Below are 18,016 nucleotides of genomic sequence, written 5' to 3' on the forward strand. Positions count from 1 at the left end.
TGGATCAGTCCATGAAAGAGTTTCCAAGCTGTGTAATGTAAAGAAAGTTTTATCTATGTGAAATGAATACACATATCACAGAGCAGTTTCATAGAAAGCTTCCTTCCAGTTTTTGTCTGAGGCTATTTCCCTTTCACCATAGGCATCAACATGCTCCCGAATATCACTTGGTACCTTTTTCTCCAAAAGGGTTTCACCGATGCTGTATGAGAAGAGAGGTATAACACTGTGTGTGGGATGCACATAATCACAAAGCAGTTCCTCGGAAAGCTTCTCTCCAGTTTCGGTCTGAACATATTTCCTTTTTCACCGTAAGTCTCAAAGCACTCACGAATATCCCTTCACATGCTAAACATAAACAAAGTTAGAAAACTGTTCAATGGAAAGAGAGGCTTAACTGAGCGAGAAGAATTTAGAAGACAGAGAGCAGTTTCACAGAAAGCTTCCTTCTGGCTTTTATGTGAGAATATTTTTTTCTCCATATTGTGAAGAGCGTTCCCAAATGTCCTTCCTCAGATTCCACAAAAACAGTGACTTCAAACTACTCAATCCAAAGAATGGTTTAACTCTTGAGATGAATGCACACATCACAAAGCAGTTGTTCAGAAAGCTTCTCTCCAGTTTTCATCGGAAGACGTTTCCTTGCCCACAGCAAGCCTCCAGGTGCCACTTAATATCCCTTCAAGATTCCTCAAAGACAGAGTTTACAAGCTGACCAACGTAGAGTAAGCTTTAACTCTGTGTAATGAGTTAAACATATCAGAGAGCAGTTTCTTGGAATGTTTCCCTCTGTGTTTTATTTGAGGATATTTCACTTTACACAATAGGCTTCAATGCATTCCATAATATCAATTTTCGGTTTTACAGGAACAGTGTTCAAACACTGCCTTATGAGAAAAGAGGTATAACTCCCTGAGTGGAATACACCTATCCCGAAGCAGTTTCTCAGAAAGATTCTATTCAGTTTTTATCTGAAGTTATATATTTTTCCACTGTAGGTCTGAATGCGCTCCCAAATGTCCCTTCATGGATCTGAATGTTCTCCCGAATGTCTTTTCATGAATTCGTCCATGACAGAGTTTCCAAGCTGCATAATGTAAAGAAAGCTTTATCTATGTGAGATGAATACACCTATCACAGAGCAGTTTCATAGAAAACTTCTTTCCAGTTTTTGTCTGACGCTATTTCCCTTTTCACCATAGGCATCAACATGCTCCCAAATATCCCTTGGTACCTTTTTCTCCAAAAGCGTTTCCCCGATGCTGTATGAGAAAAGAGATTTAACACTGTGAGTGGAATGCACACGTCACAAAGGAGATCCTCGGAAAGCTTCTCTCCAGTTTCGGTCTGAACTTATTTCCTGTTTCACTTTAAGCCTCAAAGTGCTCTCGAATATCCCTTCACATGCTAAACATAAGCAGGGTTAGAAAATTGCACAATGAAAAGAGAGGTTTAATAGAACAAGAGGAATTAAGACGACACAGAGCAATTTCACAGAGGGCTTTGTTCTGGATTTTACCTGAGGATATTTCTTTCTCCATATTCTAAGGAGCGTTCCCAAATGTTCTTCCTCAGATTCCACAAAAACAGTGATTTCAAACTAATCAATCCAAAGAATGGTTTAACTCTATAGGACGAATACACACATCATAAAGCAGTTGCTCACACAGCTTCTCTCCAGTTTTCATCGGAAGACGTTTCCTTGCTCACCACAAGCCTCTGGACGCCACTTAATATCCCTTCACAGATTCCTCAAAGACAGAGTTTCCAAACTGGGAAATGTAGTGTGAGCTTTAACTCTGTGAACTGAATCCACATATCAGAGAGCAGTTTCTTGGAACGCTTCTTTGTGGGTTTTATTTGAGGATATTTCACTTTTCCTTGTAGTATTCAATGTGCTACAAAATATCACTTTTTCAGTTTTACAGGAACAGTGTTCAAACACTGCGTTGTGAGAAAAGAGGTATAAGTCCCTGAGTTGAATGCACACATCACAATGCAGTTTCTCTGAAAGCTTCTCTCCAGTTTTTATCTGAAGATATCTCCTCTTCCACCATAGGCCTGAATGTGTTGTCGAATGTCCCTTCACGGATCCCTCCTTGATGGAGTTTACAAACTGCGTAATATAAGGAAAGTTTTATCAACGTGAGATGAATAAACATATCTATAACATAGGAGTTTCACAGAAATCATCTTTCCAGTTTTTGTCTGAGGATACTTCATTTCTAACCATAGCCATCCATATACTCCCAAATGTCCCTTGGTAGCTTTTTCTCCAAAAGGGATTCCCCAATCCTCTATGAGAAGAAAGGTATAATTCTGTGAGTAATATCCACACGTCAAAAAGCAGCTCCTCTAAAAGCTTCTCTCCAGTTTCATTCTGAATATATTTCCTTTTTCACCGTAAGCCTCGAAGTGCTCCCAAATAGCCCTTTGGAGACTAAACAAAAACAGTGTTAAAATGCTGCTGATTGACAAGAGAAGATTAAGTGTGCGAGTAGAATTCACACCACACAGAGCAGTTTCACAGAAAGCTTCCTTTTGTTTTCTATCTGAGGTTATTTCCTTTTCAGGATATTCTGAAGACTGTTCTGAAATGTCCTTTCTCAGATTCCACAGAAGCATTGATTTCAAACTGCTCAATCCAAAGAATGATTTAACTCTATGACATGAATAGAAATATCACAAAAGAGTTGCTCAGAATGCTTGTCTCCATTTTTCAAAGGAAGACATTTTCTTGCTCCCCACAGGCCTCTGATCGCCTCTTAATATCTCTTCACAGAATCCTCAAAGACAGACTTTCCTAACTGGGAAATGTAGAGTAATCTTTAACTCTGTAAAATGAATGCACATGTCAGAGAGCAGTTTCTTTGAATGCTTCTTTCCGGGTTTTATTGGATGACATTTCACTTTTCACCATAGTCTTCAATGTGTTTTGAATATCACTTTTTTTAGTTTTACAGGAACAGTGTTCAAACAGTGCCTTACGAGAAGAAAGGTATAACTCCCTGAGTGGAATGCACACATCACAAAGCAGTTTCTCAGAAAGCTTCTCTGCAGTTTTTATCTGAAGATATTTCCTTTTTCACAATAGGCCTGAAGGTACTCCCAAATGTCCCGTCGCAAATCCATCCATGATGGTGTTTCAAAACTGTGTAATAGAAACAAAGTTTTATCTATGTGAGATGAATAAACATATCTATCACAAAGCAGTTTCACAGAAAGCTTCTTTCCAGTTTATGTCTCAGGATATTTCCTTTTTCACCATAGCCGTCCATATACTCCCAAATGTCCCCTGGTAACTTTTTCTGCAAAAGGAATTCCAATATCCTCTATGAGAAAAAAGGTATAATTCTGTGAGTGCAATGCACATGTCACAAAGCAGCTCCTCGGAAAACTTCTCTCCAGTTTCCATCTGAAGGTATTTCCTTCTTCACAGTAAGACTCGAAGCGCTCCCGAGTATCCCTTAGCTGATTAAATTTAAAAAGTGTTAGAATCCTGCTGAATGAAAACAGAAGCTTAACTGTGTGAGTGGATTTCACATGACACAGAGCAGCTTCACAGAAGGCTTCTTTCTGTTGTTTATCGGATTGTATTTCTTTTTTAGCATACTCATAAGAGCGTTACCAAATGTCCTTTCTCAGGTTCCACAGAAAAAGTGATTTCAAACTGCTCAATCCCAAGAATGATTTAACTCTATGAGATGAATACACACATCACAAAGCAGTTGCTCAGAAAGCTTCTCTCCAGTTTTCAACGGAAGACATTTCCGTTCTCGCCACAGGCTTCAGATCACCACTTAATATCCATTCGCAGAATCCTCAAAGACAGACTTTCCAAAATGGAAAATGTAGAGTAAGCTTTAACTCTCTGAAATGAATGCACATGTCAGAGAGCAGTTTCTTGGAATGCTTCTTTCCGGGTTTTATTTCAGGATATTTCCGTTTTCACCATAGTCTTCATTGTGCTCTGAAATAACACTTTTTCACTTTTACAGGAACAGTGCTCAAACACTGCCTCATGAGAAAAGATATATAACGCCCTGATTGGAATGCACACATCTCAAAGCAGTTTCTCAGAAAGATTCTCTCCTGTTTTTATCTGAAGATATTTCCACTTTCACCATAGGCCTGAATGTGCTCACTAATGTCCCTTCACGAATCCATCCATGACCGAATTTCAAAATTGCATAATAGAAAGAAAGTTTAATCTATGTGAGATGAATAAACATATCTATCACAAAGCAGTTTCACAGAAATCTTCTTTCCACTTTTTGTCTGAGGATATTTCCTTTTTCACCATAGCCATCCATATACTCCCGAATGTCCCCTGGTAGCTTTTTCTCCAAAAGGGATTCCCCAATCCTCTATGAGAAGAAAAGTATAACTCTGTGACTGGAATGCAAAAGTCACAAAGCAGCTCCTCAGAAATCTTCTCTCCTGTTTCTTTCTGAAGATATTTTCGTTTTCACCATAATCCTCAAAGCGCTCCCTAGTATTCCTCAACTGACTAAACTAAAACAGTGTTAGAATACTGCTTAATTAAAACAGAAGCTTAAATGTGGGAGTGGAATGCACATGACAGAGAGAAGTTTCACAGATAGCATCCTTCTGGTTTTAATCGGAGGGTATTTCTTTTTCAGCATATCCTTAAGAGCATTCCTAAAAGTCCTTTCTCAGTTTCAACAGAAAGAGTGATTTCAAACTGCTAAATCCAAAGAATGATTTAACTCTATAAGATGAATACACACATCACAAAGCAGTTGCTCAGAAAGCATCTCTCCAGTTTTCAACGGAAGACATTTCCTTGCTCGCCACCGGCCTCCAGTATCCACTTAATATCCCTTCGCAGAATCCTCAAAGACACACTTTCCAAACTGGGAAATGTAGAGTAAACTTTAACTCTCTGAAATGAATGCACATGCCAGAGAGCAGTTTCTCGGAATGTTTCTTTCTGGGTTTTATTTGAGGATATTTCTTTTTTCGCCATAGTCCTCAATGCACGCCAAAATATATTTTTTTTGGTTTTACAGGAACAGTGTTCAAAACTGTCTCATGAGAAAAGAGGTATAACGCCCTGAGTGGAATGCACATATCACAAAGCAGTTTCTCAGAATGCTTCTATCCAGTTTCTATCTGAAGATATCTCCTTTTTCAACATAGGCCCGAATGTGCTCCCGAATGTCCTTTCACGGATGCATCCATGATGGATTTTCCAAATGATGTAATATAAGGAAAGTTTTATCAATGTGAGTTGAATAAACATAGCAAAAAGCAGATTCATAGAAAGTTTCTTTCCAGTTTTCATCTGAAGGTATTTCCTTTTTCACTATAGCCCTGGATGTGCTCCCGAATGTCCCTTCGTGGATCCGTCCATGACAGTTTCCAAGCTGCATAAGGTAATGAAAGTTTTATTTATGTGAGACGAATACACATATCACAGAACAGTTTCATAGAAAGCTTCTTTCCAGTTTTTGTATGAGGCTATTTCCCTTTTCACCATAGGCATCAAAATGATCCCGAATACCACTTGGTACCTTTTTCTCCAAAGGGGTTTCCCTGTTGCTGTATGAGAAGAGAGCTATAACACGGTGAGTGCAATGCACACGTCACAAAGCAGTTCCTCGGAAAGCATCTCTCCATTTTTGGTCTGAACATATTTCCTTTTTCACTGTAAGCCTCAAAGCACTCCCGAATATCCATTCACAAGCTAAACATAAACAGCGTTAGAAAACTGCTCAATGGAAAGAGAGGCTTAAGTGAGCAAGGGGAATTAAGATGACACAGAGCAGTTTCACAGAAAGCTTCCTTCTGGATTTTACTAGAGGATATTTTTTTCTCCATATTCCAAGGAGCATTCCCAAATGTCTTCCTCAGGTTCCTCAAAAACAATGATTTCAAACTGCTCAATTCAAAGAATGGTTTAACTCCATGAGACGAATACACACATCATAAAGCAGTTGCTCACAAAGCTTCTCTCCAATTTTCATTGGAAGTCATTTCCTTGCTCACCACAAGCCTCCGGGTGCCACTAAATATCCCATCACAGATTCCTCAGAGACAGAGTTACCAAACCGGGTAACATAGAGTAAGCTTTACCTCTGTGAAGTGAATGCACATATCAGAGAGCAGTTTCTTGGAACGCTTCTTTCTGGGTTTTATTTGTGGATATTTCACTTATCCCCACAGTTTTCAATGCACTCCAAATTATCACTTTTTCGGTTTTACAGGAACAGGGTTCAAACACTGCATTATGAGAAAAGAGGTATATCTCCCTGAGTGGAATGCACACATAACCAAGCAGTTTCTGAGAAGGCTTCTCTCCAGTTTTTATCTGAAGATATTTCCTATTTCATCATACACCTGAATGTGCTCCCGAATGTCCCTTCACGAATCCATCCATGACGGAGATTTAAAACTGCATACTAGAAATAAAGTGTTTCTAGGTGAGATGAATGAACATATCCATCACAAAGTGGTTTCACAGAAAGCTTCTTTCCAGTTTTTGTGTGAGGATATTTCCTTTTTCACCATAGCCATCCATATGTTCCCGAAAGTTCCCTGGTAGCTTTTTCTCCAAAAGGGATTCCCCAATCCTCTATGAGAAGAAAGATATAATTCTGTGAGTGGAAAGCACACGTCACAGAGCAGCTCCTCAGCAAGCTTCCCTCCAATTTCTATCTGAAGGTCTTTCCTTTTTCACCATAAACCTCAAAGAGCTCCTGAATATCCAGTTGGCAGACTAAAAAAAACAGTGTTAGAATACTGCTCAATTAAAACAGAAGTTTAACTCTGCGAGCAGAATTCACGTGACCCAGGGCAGTTTCACAGAAAGCTTCCTTCTGGTTTCTATCTGAGGTTATTTCTTTTTCAGGATATTCTAAGGATCGTTCCCAAATGTCTTTTCTCAGATTCCACAGAAACAGTGATTTCAAACTGCTCAATCCAAAGAATGATTTAACTCTATGAGATGAATACACACATCACAAAGCAGTTGCTCAGAAACCTTCTCTCCAGTTTTCAACGGAAGACATTTCCTTGCTCGCCATAGGCCTCTGGTTGCCACTTAATATCCCTTCACAGAATCCTCAAAGACAGTCCTTCCAAACTGGGAAATGTAGAATAAACTTTAGCTCTGTGCGATGAATGGACACGTCAGAGAGCAGTTTCTTGGAATGCTTCTTTCTGGGTTTTATATGATGACATTTCACTTTTCAGCATAGTCTTCAATGTGGTCCAAATATCACTTTTTTACTTTTACAGGAACTGTGTTCAAACAGTGTCTTATGAGAGGAAAGTTATTACTCCCTGAGTGGAATGCACACATCACCAGGCACTTTCTCAGAAAAATTCTCCCTAGTTTTTATCTGATGATATTTCTTTTTTCACCATAGGCCCAAAGGTGATCCCGAATATCCCTTCCCAGATCCATCCATGACGGAGTTTCCAAGCTACGTAATGCAAAGAAAGCTTTATCTATGTGAGAGCAATAAACATAGCAAAAAGTAGATTCACAGAAAGCTTCTTTTCAGTTTTTATCTCAAGATATTTCCTTTTTCACCATAATCCTGAATGTGCTCCCAAATGTCCCTTCGTGGATCCGTCCATGACTGAGTTTCCAAGCTGTGTAATGTAAAGAAAGCTTTATCTATGTGAGAAGAATACACATATCACACAGCAGTTTCATAGAAAACTTCTTTCCAGTTTTTGTCTGAGACTATTTCTCTTTTCACCAAAGACATCAACATGCTCTGATATATCACTTGGTATCTTTTTCTTCAAAAGGGTTTCCATGATGCTGTATGAGAAGAGAGGTATAACACTGTGAGTGGAATGCACACGTCACAAAGCAGTTCCTAGGAAAGCTTCTCTCCAGTTTCGATCTGAACATATTTCCTCTTTCACCATAAGCCTCAAAGTGCTCCCGAACAACCCTTCACAGGCTAAACATAAACAGGGTTAGAAAACTGCTCAAAGAAAAAAGAGGCTTAACTGAGCGCGATTAATTAAGATGACGCAAAGCAGTTTCACACAAAGCTTCCTTCTGGATTTTACCTGAGGATATTTCTTTCTCTATATTCTAAGGATTGTTCTGAAATGTTTTTCCTCAGATTCCACAAAAAAAGTGATTTAAAACTGCTCAATCCAAGGAATGATTTAATTCTATGATGCGAATACACACATCACAAAGCAGTTGCTCAGAAAGCTTCTCTCCAGTTTTCATCGGACGATGTTTCCTTGCTCACCACAAGCCCTGAGCACCACTTAGTATCCCTTCACAGATTCCTCAAAGACAGATTTTCCAAATAGGCAATGTAGAGTAAGCTTTACCTCTGTGAAGTGAATGCACATATCAGAGAGCAGTTTCTTGGAACGCTTCTTTCTGGGTTTTATTTGTGGATATTTCACTTATCCCCACAGTTTTCAATGCGCTGCAAATTATCACTTTTTCGGTTTTACAGGAACAGGGTTCAAACACTGCATTATGAGAAAAGAGGTATATCTCCCTGAGTGGAATGCACACATCACCAAGCAGTTTCTCAGAAAGCTTCTCTCCAGTTTTTATCTGAAGATATTTCGTATTTCACCATAGGCCTGAATGTGCTCCCGAATATCCCTTCATGGATCTGTCCATGACGGAGTTTTCAAACTGTGTAATATAAGGAAAGTTTTATCTATGTGAGGTGAATAAACATATCTATCACAAAGCAGTTTCACAGAAATCTTCTTTCCAGTTTTTGTCTGAGGATATTTCCTTTTTCACCATAGCAGTTCCTAGGCTCCTGAGTGTCCCTTGGCAGCTTTTTCTCCAAAAGGGATTCCCCAATCCTCTATGAGAAGAAAGGTATAATTCTGTGAGTTGAATGCACCCGTCACAAAGCAGTTCCTTAGAAAGCTTCTCCCAGTTTCTATCTGAAGATATTTCCTTTTTCACCATAAGCCTCAAAGCGCTCCCGAATATCCCTTCTCAGAATAAACAAAAAAAGTGTTAGAATACTGCTCAGTGAAAAGAAAAGCTTAACTGTGTGAGCGGAATTCACGCAACCCAGGGCAGTTTCACAGAAAGCTTCCTTCTGGTTTCTATCAGAGGTTATTTCTTTTTCAGGATATTCTAAAGACCGTTCCCAAATGTCCTTTCTCAGATTCCACAGAAACAGTGATTTCAAACTGCTCAATCCAATGAATGATTTAACTCTATGAGATGAATACAGACATCACAAAAGAGTTGCTCAGAAAGCTTCTCGCCAATTTTCAACGGAAGACATTTCCTTGCTCCCCACACACCTCAAGTTGCCTCTAAATATCCCTTTGCAGAATCCTCAAAGACAAAATTTCCAAACTGGGAAATATAGTGTAAGCTTTAACTCTGTGAAATGAATGGACATGTCAGAGAACAATTTTTTGGAATGCTCTTTCCGTGTTTTATTTGACGACATTTCACTTTTCGCCATAGTCTTCCACGTGCTCCGAATCCGAATATCACTTGTTTAGTTTTACAGGAACAGTGTTCAAACAGTGCCTTATGACAAGAAATGTATAACTCCTTGAGTGGAATGCACACATCACCAACCGATCTCTCAGAAAGTTTCTCTCCAGTTTTTATCTGACGATATTTCCTTTTTCACCATAGGCCCAAATGTGATCCCCAATATCCTTTCGTGGATCCATCTATGAGGGAGTTTCCAAGCTGCGTACTGTAAAGAAAGCTTTATCTATGTGAGATGAATGAACATAGCAAAAAGCCGATCCACAGAAAGCTTCTTTCCAGTTTTTATCTAAAGACATTTCCTTTTTCACCATAGTCCTGAATGTACTCCCAAATGTCCCTTCATGGATCCGTCCATGACAGAGTTTTCAAGTTTCATGATATAAAAAAAGCTTTACCTTTGTGAGATGAATACACATATCACAGAGCAGTTTCATGGAAAGCTTTTTTCCAGTTTTTGTCTGAGGCTATTTCCCTTTTCACCATAGGCATTAACATGCTCCCGAATATTACTTGATACCTTCTTCTCAAAAAGGGTTTCCCTGATGCTGTATGAGAAGAGAGGTGTAACACTGTGCGTGGAATCTAGACATCACAAAGCAGTTCCTCGGAAAGCTTCTCTCCATTTTTGGTCTGAACATATTTCCTTTTTCACCGTTAGCCTCAAAGCACTCCCGAATATCCCTTCACACGCTAAACATAAACAGGGTTAGGAAACTGCTCAATGAAAAGAGAGGCTTATCTGAGAGAGTGGAATTAAGACAACACAGAGCAGTTTCACAGAAAGCTTCCTTCTGGATTTTACCTGAGGATAATTCTTTCTCTGTATTCTAAGGAGCGTTCTCAAATTTCCTTCCTCAGATTTCACAAAAACAGTGATTTCAAACTGCTCAATCCAAAAAATGCTTTAACTCTATGAGATGAAAACACACATCACAAAGCAGTTGCTCAGAAAGCTTCTCTCCAGTTTTCATAGGAAGACGTTTCCTTGCTCACCACAAGCCTCTGGGCACCACTTAACATCCCTTCGCAGATTCCTCACAGACAGAGTTTCCAAACTGAGCAATGTAGAGAAAGCTTTACGTCTGTGAAATGAATGCACATATCAGAGAGCAGTTTCTTGGAACACTTCTTTCTTGGTTTTATTTGAGGATATTGCACTTTTCACCATAGTCTTCAATGGGCTCCAAAATATCACTTTTTTGGTTTCACAGGAACAGTGTCCAAACACTGCTTTATGAGAAAAGAGGTATAACTCCCTGAGTGGAATGCACACATCACAAAGAAGTTTCTCAGAATGCTTCTCTCTAGTTTTTATCTTAAGATATTTCCTATTTCACCGTAGGCCTGAATGTGCTCCCGAAGGTCCCTTCGCAGATCCGTCCATGATGGAGTTTCCAAACTGTGTAATGTAAAGAAAGCTTTATCTATGTGAGATGAATTAACATATCTATCACAAAGCATTTTCACAGAAAGCTTCTTTCCAGTTTTTGTCTGAGCACATTTCCTTTTTCAGCATAGCCGTCCATATACTCCCCAATGTCCCTTGGTAGCTTTTTCACCAAAAGGGATTCCCCAATCCTCTTGAGAAGAAGGTATTACTCTGTGAGTGGAATGCTCACATCACAAAGCATCTCCTTGGAAAGCTTCTCTGCAGTTTCTATCAGAAGATATTTCCGTTTTCAATATAAACCTCAAAGTGCTCCCGAATATGCATTCATAGACTAAACAACAACAGTGTTAGAATACTGCTCAATGAAAAGAGAAGATGAATTGTGCTAGTCTAATTCATATGACACAGAGCAGTTTCACAGAAAGCTTCCTTCTGTTTTTTATCTAAGGGTATTTCTTTTTCAGCATATTCCAAAAACTGTTCACAAATGTCATTTCCCAGATTCCACAGAAACAGTGATTTCAAACTGCTGAATCCAAGGAATGATTAAACTCTATCAGATGAATACACACATTAGCTGTATAATGTAAATAAATTTTATTTATGTGACACGAATAAACATAGCAAGATGCAGATTCACAGAAAACTTCTTTCTAGTTTTTATCTGAAGATATTTCCTTTTTCACTATAGTCCTGAATGTGCTCCTGAATGTCCCTTCTCGGAACCATCCATGACATAGTTTCCAAGCTGCGTAATGTAAAGAAAGCTTTATCTATGTGAGATGAATGTACATATCACAGAGCAGTTTCATAGAAAGCTTCTTTCCAGTTTTTGTCTGAGGCTATATCCCTTTTCACCATTGGTGTCAATATGCAAACGAATATAGCTTGATACCTTTTTCTCCAAAAGGGTTTCCCCGATGATGTATGAAAGAGAGGTATAACACTGTGTGTGGAATGCACACGTCACAAAGCTGTTCCTTTAAAAGCTACCCTACTGTTTCTATCTGAACATATTTCCTTTTTGAACAAAAGCCTCAAAGTGCTCCCAAATATTCTTTCATACGCTAAACACAAAGAGTGTTAGAAAACTGCTCAATGAAAACATAATCTTAACTGAGCGAGTGGGATTCACACGACACATAGCAGTTTCACGGAAAACTTCCTTCTGGTTTTTATCTGGGAATATTTCTTTCTCTATATTTTGAACAGCGTTTCAGGATATTCTAAAGAGTGTTCCCAAATGTCCTTTCTCAGATTCCACAGAAACAGGGATTTCAAACTACTCAATCCAAAGAATGATTTAACTCTATGAGATGAATATAAACATCACAAAAGAGTTGCTCAGAGGTCTGAATGTGCTCAAGAATGTCCCTTCGTGGATCCATCCATGACAGAGTTTTCAAACTGCGAAATATAAGGAAAGTTTTATCTATGTGTGATGAATAAACATATCAATCACAAAGCAGTTTCACAGAAATCTTCTTTCCAGTTTTTGTCTGAGGATATTTCCTTTTTCACCACTGCTGACCATATATTCCTGAATGTCCCTTGGTAGTTTTTTCTCCAAAAGGGATTCCCCCATCCTCTATGAGAAGAAAGGTATAATTCTGTGAGTGGAATGCACACGTCACAAAATAGCTCCTCGGAAAGCTTCTCTCTAGTTTCAATCTGAAGATATGTCCTTTTTCACCATAAACCTCAAGGCACTCCCGAATATCCTTTCACAGATTAAACAAAAACAGTGTTAGAATACTGTTCAATGAAAAGAGAAGCTTAACTGTGTGAGTGGAAATCACGAGACACAGAGCAGTTTCACAGAAAGCTTCCTTCTGGTTTCTATCTGAGGTTATTTCTATTACAGGATATTCTAAAGAGCGTTCCCAAATGTCCTTTCTCAGATTCCACAGAAACAGTGATTTCAACCTGCTCAACCCAAAGAATGATTTAACTCTATGACATGAATACAAGCATCACAAGAAAATTGCTCAGAAAGTTTCTCTCAATTTTCAACGGAAGACATTTCCTTGCTCACCACAGGCCTCAGGTTGCCACTTAATATCCCTTCCCAGAATCCTCTAAGAGAGAGTTCCAAAATGGGAAATATAGAGTACGCTTTAACTCTGTGAAATAAATGGACATGTCAGAGAGCAATTTCTTGGAATGCTTCTTTCCGGGACTTATTTGACGACATTTCACTTTTTGCTATAGTCTTCAATGTGCTCTGAATATCACTTTTTTATTTGTACAGGAACAGTGTTCAAACAGTGCCTCATGAGGAAAAAGTATAACTCCCTGAGTGGAATGCACACATCACGAAAAAGTTTCTCAGAAAGCTTCTCTCCAGTTTTTAACTGACGATATTTCCTTTTTCACCATAGGCCCGAATGTGATCCCAAATATCCCTTTGCGGATCCATCCATGACTGAGTTTCCCAGCTGCATAATGTAAAGAAAGCTTTATCTATGTGATATGAATACACATATCACAGAGCAGTTTCATAGAAAGCTTCTTTCCAGTTTCTGTCTGAGGCTATTTCCCTTTTCACTGTGGGCATGAACATGCTCCCGAATATCACTTGGCACCTTTTTTTCCAAAAGGGTTTCCCCGATGCTGTTTGAGAAGAGAGGTATAACACTGTGATATGGAATGCACACGTCACAAAGGAGTTCCTTGGAAAACTTCTCTCCAGTTTCGGTCTGAACATATTTCCTTTTTCACCATAAGCCTCAAAGCACTTCCGAATATCCTTCACATGCTAAACACGCTTCCTTCTGGATTTTACCTGAGGATATTTCATTCTCCATATTCTAAGAAGGGTTTCCAAATATCCTTCCTCAGATTCCACAAAAACAGTGATTTCAAACTGCTTAATCCAAAGAATGGTTTAACTATATGAGATGAATACAAACATCACACAGCAGTTGCCAGAAAACTTCTCTCCATGTTTCATCTTAAGACGTTTCCTTGCTCACCACCAGCCTCCGGGCGCCACTTCACATCCCTTCATAGATTATTCAAAGGGAGAGTTTCAAAAATGGGCAACGTAGTGTGACCTTTAACTCAGCGAAATGACTGCAGATATCAGAGAGCAGTTTCTTTGAACGCTTCTTTCTGGGTTTTTTTTTTTTTTTTAGAATATTTCACTTTTCCCCATAGTCTTCAATGCACTCGGAAATATCACTTTTTTGGTTTTACAGGAACAGTGTTCAAACACTGCCTTATGGGAAAAGAGGTACAACTCCTTGAGTGGAATGAACATATCACAAAGCAGTTTCTCAGAAAGCTTCTCTCCAGTTTTTATCTGAAGATATTTCCTTTTTCATCATAGGCCCGAATGTGCTCCCAAATGTCCCTTCACGAATCCGTCCATGATGGCATTTCAAAACTGCGTAATAGAAAGAAAGTTTTATCTATGTGAGATGAATAAACATATCTATCACAAAGCAATTTCACAGAAAGCTTCTTTCCTGTTTTTGTCTGAGGATATTTCCTTTTTCACCATAGCCGTCCATAAACTCCCAAATGTCCCTTGGTAGCTTTTTTCCGAAAAGGGATACCCCAATCCTCTAGGAGAAGAAACGTATTACTCTGTGAGTGGAATGCACACATCACGAAGCAGCTCCTCGGAAAGCTTCTCTCCTGTTTCTATCTGAAGATATTTCCATTTTCAACATAAGCCTCAAAGTGCTCCCGAGTATTCCTTAGTTGACTAATCTAAAACAGTGTTGGAATACTGCTCAATGAAAACAGAAGATTAACTGTGCAAGTGGAATTCACATGACACAGAGCAGTTTCACAGAAAGCTTCCTTCTGCTTTTTATTGGAGGGTATTTCTTTTTCAGTATATTCTTAAGAGCGTTCCCAGATGTCCTTTCACAGGTTCCACAGAAAGAGTGATTTCAAACTGATCAATCCAAAGAATGATTTAACTCTATGAGATGAATATACACATCACAAAGCAGTTGCTCAGAAAGCTTCTCTCCAGTTTTCAACGGAAGACATTTCCTTGTTCAAAACAGGCCTCCAGTCGCCACTTAATTTCTATTCGCAGAATCCTCAAAGACAGACCTTCCAAATTGGGAAATGTAGAGTAAAATTTAACTCTCTGAAATGAGTGTACATGTCAGATAGCAGTTTCTTGGAATGCTTCTTTCCCAGTTTTATTTGACGACATTTCACTTTTCACCATAGTCTTCCATGCACTCTGAAATATTACTTTTTCGGTTTTACGGGAACTGTGTTCAAACACTGTCTTATGAGAAAATAAGTATAGCTCCCTGAGTGGAATGCACACATCCCAATCAGTTTCTCAGAAAGCCTCTATCTAGTTTTTATCTTAAGATATCTCCTTTTCCACTGTATGCCTGAATGTGCTCCCAAATGTCCCTTCGTGAATCCTTCCATGACAACGTTTTCAAACTGCATAATAGAAAGAAAGTTTTATCTATGTGAGATAAATAAGCTTATCTATCACAAACCCATTTCACAGAAAGCTTCTTTCCCGTTTTTGTCTGAGGATATTTCCTTTTTCACCATAGTCGTCCCTATACTCCTGAATGTTCTTTGGTAGCTTTTTCTCCAAAATGGATTCCCCAATCCTCTATGAGAAGAAAGGTATAATTCCATGAGTGGAATGCACACGTCACAAAGCAGCTCCTCAGATAGCTTCTCTCCAGTTTCTATCTGAAGATATTTCTTTTTTCACTGTAAGCCTCAAAGAGCTCCCGAATATCCCTTCGCAGACTAAACAAAAACAGTGTTAGAATACTGCTCAATGAAAACTGAAACTTAACTGTGTGAGTGGAATTCACATGACACAGAGTAGTTTCACAGAAAGCTTCCTTCTGATTTTTATCGGAGGGTATTTCTTTTTCAGCATATTCTTAAGAACGTTCCCAAATGTCCTTTCTCAGGTTCCACAGAAAGAGTGATTTCAAACTCCTCAATCAAAAGAATGATTTAACGCTATGATATAAATACACACATCACAAAGCAGTTGCTCAGAAAGCTTCTCTCCACTTTTCAACGGAAGACATTTCCTTGCTTGCCATAGGCCTCCAGTCGCCATTTAATATCCCTTCGCAGAATTCCCAAAGACAGTCTTTCCAAAGTGGGAAATGTAGAGTAAACTTTTACTCTATGAAATGAATGGACACGTCAGAGAGCAGTTTATTGGAATGCTTCTTTCCGGGTTTTATTGGATGACATTTCGCTTTCTGCCATAGTTTTCAAAGTGTTCCGAATATCACATTTTTAGTTTTACAGGAACAGTGTTCAAACAGTGCCTTATGACAGGAAATGTATAACTCCCTGAGTGGAATGCATGCATCACCAAGCAGTTTCTCAGAAAGATTCTCTCCAGTTTTTATCTGAAGATATTTCCTTTATCAACATAGGCCCGAATGTGATCCCGAATATCCCTTCATGGATCCATCCATGATGGAGTTTTCAAGCTATGTAATGTAAAGAAAGTTTTATGTATGTGAGATGATTAAACACAGCATAAAGGGGATTCATAAAAAGCTTCTTTCAAGTTTTTTTCTGAAGATATTTTCTTTTTCACCATAGCCCTGAAGTTGCTCCCAAATGTCCCTTCATGGATCCGTCCATGACAGAGTTTCCAACTGCGTAATGTAAAGAAAGATTTATGTGAATACACATATCATAGAGCAGTTTCTTAGAAAGTTTCTTTCTACTTTTTGTCTGAGGCTATTTCCCGTTTCACCATAGACATCAACATGCTCCCGAATATCACTTGGTACCTGTTTCTCCAAAAGGGTTTCCCCAATGCTGTATGAGAAGAGAGGTATAACACTGTGAGTGGAAAGCACACATCACAAAGCACTTCCTCAGAAACCTTCTCTCCAGTTTGGTCGAAACATATTTCCTTTTCCACTGTAAGCCTCAAAGTGCTCCCGAATAATCCTTCACAAGCTAAACATAAACAGAGTTAGAAAACTGCTCAATGAAAAGGGAGGCTTAATTGAGTGAGAGGAATTAAGACGATACAGAGCAGTTTCACGGAAAGCTTCCTTCTGGATTTTACCTGAGGATATTTCTTTCTCCATATTCTAAGGAGCGTTCCCAAATGTCCTTCCTCAGATTCCACAAAAACAGTGATTTCAAACTGCTCAATCCAAAGAATGCTTTAACTCTATGAGACGAATACGCACATCACTAAGCAGTTGCTCAGAAAGCTTCTCTCCAGTTTTCATTGGAAGGTGTTTCCTTGCTCACCAGAAGCCTCCGGGCGCCACTTAGTATCCCTTCACAGATTCCTCAAAGAAAGAGTTTCCAAGCTGGGCAAGGTAGAGTAAGCTAAAACTCCGTGAAATAAATGCACATATTAGAGAGCAGTTTCTTTGAACGCTTCTCTCTGGGTTTTACCTGAGGATATTTCACTTTTTGCCATAGTCTTCAATGCTCTCTGAAATATCACTTTTTCGGTTTTACAGGAACAGTGTTCAAACACTGTCTTATGAGAAAGAGGTATAACTTCCTGTGTGGAATGCACACATCACAAAACATTTTCTCAGGAAACTTCTTTCCAGTTTTTATCTGAAGATACTTCCTTTTTCAGTATAGGCCTGAATGTGCTCCCGAATGTCCCTTCACGAATCCATCCATGACAGAGATTCAAAACTGCGTAATAGAAAGAAAGTTTTGTCTATGTGAGATGAATAACATATCTATCACAAAGCTGTTTCACATAAAGCTTCTTTCCAGTATTTGTCTGAGGATATTTCCTTTTTCAGCATTGCCATCCATATATTCTGTAATGTCCCCTGGTAGCTTTTTCTTCAAAAGGGATTCCCCAATCCTCTATAAGAAGAAAAGTGTAACTCTGTGAGTGGATTGCACACGTCACAAAATAGTTCCTCAGAAAGCTTCTCTCCAGTTTCGGTCTGAATATATTTCCTTTTTCACCGTAAGCCTCAAAGCACTCCCAAATATTCCTTCACATGCTAAACACAAACAGTGTTAGACAAGTGCTCAATGAAAAGTGAGGCTTAACTGACTGATAGAAACTAAGATGACACAGAGCAGTTTCACAGAAAGCTTCCTTCTGGATTTTCCCTGAACATAGATCTTTCTCCATATTCTAAGGAATGTTCCCAAATATCCTTCCTCAG

This window comes from Macaca thibetana, chromosome 14, assembly GCF_024542745.1.
Source record: "Macaca thibetana thibetana isolate TM-01 chromosome 14, ASM2454274v1, whole genome shotgun sequence".
Classification (NCBI taxonomy): Eukaryota; Metazoa; Chordata; class Mammalia; order Primates; family Cercopithecidae; genus Macaca; species Macaca thibetana.